This window comes from Zalophus californianus, chromosome 3 (genome assembly GCF_009762305.2).
Source record: "Zalophus californianus isolate mZalCal1 chromosome 3, mZalCal1.pri.v2, whole genome shotgun sequence".
In the NCBI taxonomy this organism is placed as follows: Eukaryota; Metazoa; Chordata; class Mammalia; order Carnivora; family Otariidae; genus Zalophus; species Zalophus californianus.
Genome location: NC_045597.1, coordinates 56,545,851 through 56,552,935, shown reverse-complemented (window position 1 = coordinate 56,552,935; position 7,085 = coordinate 56,545,851). Strand labels below are relative to the sequence as shown.

General features: G+C 43.2%; 1 pseudogene; it reads right to left on the bottom strand.

Moving 5' to 3' along the window:
• Window positions 1-4,923: 4,923 nt before the first annotated feature.
• On the bottom strand, window positions 4,924-5,927 carry LOC113919861 (annotated as a pseudogene).
• Window positions 5,928-7,085: the final 1,158 nt, after the last annotated feature.

Below are 7,085 nucleotides of genomic sequence, written 5' to 3'. Positions count from 1 at the left end.
TTTGTATTTCCCTGATGATGAGTGATGTTGAGCATCTTCTCGTGTGTCTGTTAGCCATCTGGATGTCTTTTTTGGATAGTGTCTATTCATGTCTTCTGCCCATCTTTTAACTAGGTTATTTGTTTTTTAGGTATTGAGTTTGATCATTTCTTTGTAGATTTTGGATAGTAACCCTTTATCAGATATGTTGTTTACAAATATCTTCTCCCATTCTGTAGGCTGCCTTTTAGTTTTGTTGATTATTTCCTTTACTGTACAGTTTTGCTTTTGTTTCCTTTGCCTGTGCTGACGTGCCTAGTAAAAAGTTGCTACAGCCAAGGTCAAAGAGGTTTATTTTGAGTTGATTGAATAATGGCAGGCTTTAGAGAGATTGACTGTTAATGGTTTCTTTTTGGAGTGATGGATATATTCTATTTTTTTTTTTAAAGATTTTATTTATTTGACAGAGAAAGACACAGCGAGAGAGGGATCACAAGCAGGGGGAGTGGAAGAGGGAGAAGCAGGCTTCTGCTGAGCAGGGAGCCCGATGCGGGGCTCGATCCCAGGACCCTGGGATCATGACCTGAGCTGAAGGCAGACGCCCAATGACCGAGCCACCCAGGCGCCCCTGGTGGATATATTCTAAAATTGATTGTGGCGATGGTTGCACGTATTTGTGAATATATTAAAAACCATTGCATTGGTTTGCATGGGTGAATTTTATGAAATGTGATTTATATCTCAAAAAAACGTATTTTAAAAGTCCATGGAGAAGTAGATATCAAAATGCTTTTCTGAACGCCTCAGCATGTTTGGCATTCAGCGGGGACTCTGCTGGTATCCAAGGCTCAGGCTCACATGTTTAAGGACCTGGGATGTGGCAACAGCCACAATACTGCAGTCCTACAAGGCGCCACCAGGATTGCTTTAGCAGCATTTTTGCATCCAGCTGTGCTTGTCCTGATCCCAGGCCCCCAGATCGACAGAGAGTAGATTCACTTGGGCTCTGAACCTGAGCCCCAGGTGCTAAGAGAATTCCTGGATTCAGCATCTGGTGATGTTTCCTTTGGCCTTTGACCTCAGCAGCTGGAGCCTAATACTTTTTGTGCAGAAAATAAATCAGTGCACTCTAGCTTTGCTATGATGATCGGGACAGGACAACATTGCCATCTGAGGCCAGTGCTATCTGCCATTAATCAGAATAATTCAGAATACCCAAGATAGAGCTCTATAGGGCCTACACTGTCAAATTAATGAATGGGAGGAAGAAAAATCATGTTTCCAGACCTGGAGTAAGTAGTTTGAAAACTCAGTCATGCCATTCAGACCATGTAATTCCCCATTAATATTCTAAAGGAGCGATCTCCAAAATGGAATGTGCTCACCCCAAAGAGGGCCAAGATAATCTACTGGGATGCAACAGCATCATATTAGAATTTCTATCTATTCTTTGCTTCATCCTTTTGAGTTTCTATCTTTCTGGGTTTTGATATATATAATATTTCAGGAAAGTTGTGCAAGCATATTACTTATAAATAGATTAACGTAAGTGAAGATGCTCAAAAATTGATAGTTTTATGCAACTTTGAAAAAATGTTCGGGGAATTCTGTTCTAAAGGATGTTTTGGTTTATTGCTAGATGGGGTAGGGGAGTGAAGATTGTCTTAAATGACACATTAATTTAAATTTGAGACCTATCCCCCCCAAAAAAACTAGAATACCCATTTGCAAAGATTTATTTTCTTTTTTTAAAAGATTTTACCCATTTATTTGTCAGAGAGAGAGACAGAACACAAGCAGGGGGAGTGGGAGAGGGAGAAGCAGGCTCTCTACTGAGCAGGGAGCCCGATGTGGGACTCGATCCCAGGACCCTGGGATCATGACCTGAGCTGAAGTCAGGATGCTTAACTGACTGAGCCACCCAGGGTTCCCTACAAAGACTTATTTTATAAATTCACCTTAACAGAACTCAAATCTCTGGGGTTCATTCATCTTCCCACAATAGATGGGAGCAACCTCCACTCCCCATGGCCAGCACTGCTTGAGTTCCTAAACTCTTTATCCCTCTTCTTCACCAGTTGGGCAGTTAGGCCCCCATATATAGGCTCAGTCCTGCCCCAACCTGAAAGACCCACCCAGACTTTAAACTGGACTTAAAGTACTTGAGACCTATGTTCTTGGCCAAAGGATCAATTCACTTTCATTGCTTATCTAACTTTAGGCCACTTCCCCAGTTCTGAAAGCTGGGCTTGTTTTTGACCCTGAGACCAATTCCCAGTCCACACCCTGTTTGTAGTAACTGAATCCCCTCTTGCTCCCTGTATCTAAGTCTGGATCCAAACAACCCACCTCCTACTCAGTCCTACAGGGATGAAGACCATCAAGGCCTCACTGATCTCCAAGCATATGATTAGGCCCTGGGTCTCTGCTGACAGAGTTTTCAATGGCTGCGGTTCTTGGAATGTTTACATGACAAAATGAAGCTATACATAATTATCTGAAGTAGTCTCATAACTGATGAGTAGTACCAGGTATCAACAACTACTAGGAATCTTTCGATCAGCATTTAGATGTCCTCTTTGGTGAACAAAGCTCATCTTTCTAAGAACACAAAGCTATTGCACAGCACCAACCCCCTTTAAAATTTAAAGAAAAATCCACGAGACTTCTAAGCATATCCAATCTGAAAACCATAGATAGCTCCAAGCTGCTCAGCTCACCTTTGAGATCTAGGCACTACTTTATGATGGCGAGAACTTGAGCAGACTCCCAGAAGTCTGCACACCTGTAGATGGTCTCTCTTCTTTCCCATGTCCAGTCCTTCTCAGGTTGACCCTCAAAAACTGCCTCTATGCATTTAATCAGCTGTGATTTCTACTAACAATGTCTTTTTTTGCTTCTTAACTATTTTCACTTTTCATATGCTCGCTAAAGAAAAAAAATTCTTTAGGAAATACGCTCCAAAGTTATCATAAAGCATTCTGAAGAGGATTCAGATTTGCCTTACTTTTAAGTCCTGGCTCTTTTTAAACTTATTCATGGCCCACAGCACATGACCCCTCATCAGATTTCATGGTGGACTAAGAGAACTGGATTTCATTCTACTTCGGGTGAATCTTGTGGATGGACACCCATTCCATCTCATCTAACCACACCGGTCAGAATGGCAGGCTTGATCATCTGTCACCTAACAACCTAACAACTCCTGGACAGTGTATCCAGGAGTTTCTACACCCTGTGGAGTTACTTCAAGTTTCCTCATATCTGAAATTCTTACAATTATCCACTTCACAAGATGATTGTTGGAGTATAGAGTAAGTTAAAATTACTATACAACATCCTTACTTCCCAGGTGTCATGATGGCTAATACAACACCTATCAAAATTCTTCAAAATTTTCAGGACATTTTTTTAAGGTTTATTTATTTATTTTAGAGAGAGAGAGAGAGAGAGAACACATACAAGCAGGGTGGGGGGGCAGAGGGAGAGGAAGAGACTCCCTGCTGAGTGTGGAGTCCAACAAGGGGCTCGATATCATGACCCTGAGGTCATGACCTGAGCCGAAACCAAGAGTCAGATGCTTAACTGACTGAGCCACCCAGGCGCCCCTAGACTATTTCATATGAATGTCTATGCATAATGTTTCATCTGACTATATAAGGTACTACTGCTTCCTGATGTTTAACTTAAATTCTTCTTCAGTATCCATCATCCTTGCTCTCCCTCAGGGTGCTCACCATCACCAAGACCATGGTTTTCAGTGCATGGAAACTGCCTGTGGCCTTCTCCAAAGCTTACCTGATAGTAAGTAATATTCAGATATGAAAGAGGTCATTTAAAAGAAATAATGTTTGATATTTATTATTAGCACTTCATCTTTCAGAGCATAAACCTCATATTGACTTTAAATTTTTATTAATTGCCTTTGATGAGCAGTAAACTCACATGAAAGTTAATGGAAAGATTTGAAATTCTGAGAAGAGAAAGCAGAGCAAAGCCAACATCGGGGAAAAAATACAGTCTCTAATACCTGGAGTGGAATTACCTGGAGGTTTGCGCTCAAGCTGAATAACTTGAGAAGTTGTATGATCTCTCAAGGTTCATTTCTTCATCTGTAAGATGGATGTATGAGTTAGGGCAAGGTTAATCTGCTGTAGCAAAGAGACCTAGAAATACAGCAGCCTTAAGAATAGAAAAGCTTATTTCTATCACACGTAATGATTCCTAGGTGAGTATTCCGGTTAGCCAGGTAGCTCTGCTCTGAGCAATCATTTAAGGATGCAGTATCATATTTAAATCCCACATGTAACCCCATGAGAGTATTGTTGAAATCCATTCTTCATTCTTCTGGGGCACGTGACCACCCATTTATGCTGTGTTTTCTACTTTGCCACATGAATTGGCAAAGAATTTCTCAAACACAATCTTGGAAACATAAACTGTAAGACAGAATTTAATGAATTTGATTACATAAAAAGATTACCATTTTTGTGGCCATGTTACAAGAAGCACAGATCATATGTATGGAGAGACTATGGGTAGAAGCTCTGATTGACCGGCCCAGCTGAGTTACCAGCCAAGAGTCTGCACCAGCTGTTAGCTGTCCCCTTCCACAGGGAGATAGTGAAGAAGTCATCATGAAGTGGCTCCTCCAGTCCCAGCCATGTAGCTGATGCCCCCAGAATGGATACTAACCACCCAGCTGAGCCCTTCCTAAATTCCTTTTTTTTTTTTTTTTTGGCTGGGTACAGTATACTTTGTTGATGGTACATGACAAGGTAGGGCTCCCCATGCCCCTCCCCTTCTTCAAGGGGTCTGGGATGGAAACGGTGGAGGTCAGGAGATTCTCAGTGTTTTGGGGGATAAGTTGGGGCAGGAACTCCCCAGCAGCTGAGGGCCTGTCTCTTCCTCTTGCTCTCGCTGGGGCTGGTGGTCCAGGGGCTCTTACTCATTGGAGGCCATGTGGACCATAAGGTCCACCACCTGGTTGCTGTAGCCGAATTCATTGTCATACCAGGAAATGAGCTTGACAAAGTGGTCATTGAGAGCAATGCCAGCCCCGGCATCAAAGGTGGAGGAGTGGGTGTCACTGTTGAAGTCGCGGGAGACGACCTGGTCCTCAGTGTACCCCAGGATGCCTTTGAGGGGGGCCCTCTGACTCCTGCTTCACCACCTTCTTGATGTCATCATATTTGGCAGCTTTCTCCAGGCGGCAGGTTAGATCCACAACGGACACGTTGGGGGTGGGGACACGGAAGGCCATGCCAGTGAGCTTCCTGTTCAGCTCAGGGATGACCTTGCCCACAGCCTTGGCAGCGCCAGTGGAAGCAGGGATGATGTTCTGGGCAGCCCCTCGGCCGTCACACCACAGCTTCCCAGAGGGACCGTCCACGGTCTTCTGGGTGGCAGTGATGGCATGGACGGTGGTCATGAGTCCCTCCACGATGCTGAAGTTATCATGGATGACCTTGGCCAGAGGAACCAAGCAGTTGGTGGTGCAGGAGGCATTGCTGACAATCTTGAGGGAATTGTCATACTTCTCGTGGTTCACACCCATCACAAACATGGGGGCATCGGCAGAGGGAGCAGAGACGATGACCCTCTCAGCCCCGCCCTTCAAGTGAGCCCCAGCCTTCTCCAGGGTGGTGAAAGACCCCAGTGGACTCCACAACATACTCAGCACCAGCATCACCCCATTTGATGTTGGCGGGATCTCGCTCCTGGAAGATGGAGATGGACTTTCCATTGATGACAAGCTTCCCATTCTCAGCCTTGACTGTACCGTGGAATTTGCCATGGGTGGAATCATACTGGAACACGTAGACCATGTAGTTGAGGTCAATGAAGGGGTCATTGATGGCGACAATATCTACTTTGCCAGAGTTAAAAGCAGCCCTGGTGACCAGGCGCCCAATATGGCCAAATCCGTTCACTCCGACCTTCACCATCTTGTCTCAGGGACGCGGCTGGCAGTGCACCAGAATACGCAGCTGTCTGTCGAACGGGGAGGAGCAGAGAGCCGAGCCCTTCCTAAATTCTTGACACATAAAATATTTTTGAAAAATCAAAATGGTTGTCCTAAGTTTTAGAACAGAGTTTAAGAAAAAATCTGAGCTGAAAACAGATCTGAGATTTACAAGCATATAAGTGGCGATAGAAAAGACCTGGAAATAGAGAATGTCACTCCGGGATGGAGAGTCACAACACACAGGATCCAGGACAACTGTCCTCGTGGGTGGTCCGAGGATGAGGAATCTGCAAGGGAGAGGAATCTGCAAGGGAGACCAGGAAGAAAGGGATAAGCAAGAAGAGATGGAAAACAATTTTACTTTATCAACTTATTTTGACTAGTTTAATGCATGGAGGATGACCTAAAACTCTAAATTATTCACTCGGATCAATATAGTTATTCAAGTGATTGCATGTAGAACCCGTGTGAGGCAGTTGTGGAAAACTTGGGAGTGGAGACAGACCAGATTCAGACATAAAGCCAGTCTTTCTTGTGTCTTTGCAATGTGTTTTTTTAAATTATTATTATTCTTTTTTCTTCTTTAAGATATACAGTAAAATACAATAAAATTCCCCCTTGATTAGTAAACAGTCCTGCATGTTTTGACAAATGCATATTGGGGTATCACCACCACCAAGACCAAATGTCCTTTAGAGCCAACTCGTCCCCACACCCTGATAACCAGTGATCTGTTTTGTATCCTGATAATTTTGCCTCTTCCAGAATGTCATATTAACAGAATAACATAGAAATGTACTCCATTTCTGTCTAGATTCTCTCACTTGGCATCATGCCTTCTTGAGCTTCATCCACGTTGTTCTATATAACAGTAATTCATTCCTTTGTATTGCTGAATAGTATTCCATTACGTGGATGTATCATATTTGTTTATTCATCCCCCCATTGAGAAAAATTTGTATTTTTTCCTATTTTGGGCAATTATACATAAACTTGCTATAATTGTTTACATACAGGTTTTTATGTGAACATAAATTTTCAGTTCACTTGGGTAAATACTTAGGAGTGAGATTGGTAGGTCATGTGGTAAGTGTATGCTTACTGTACAAGAAATTGCCAGTTTCTTCCTGAAGTGGCT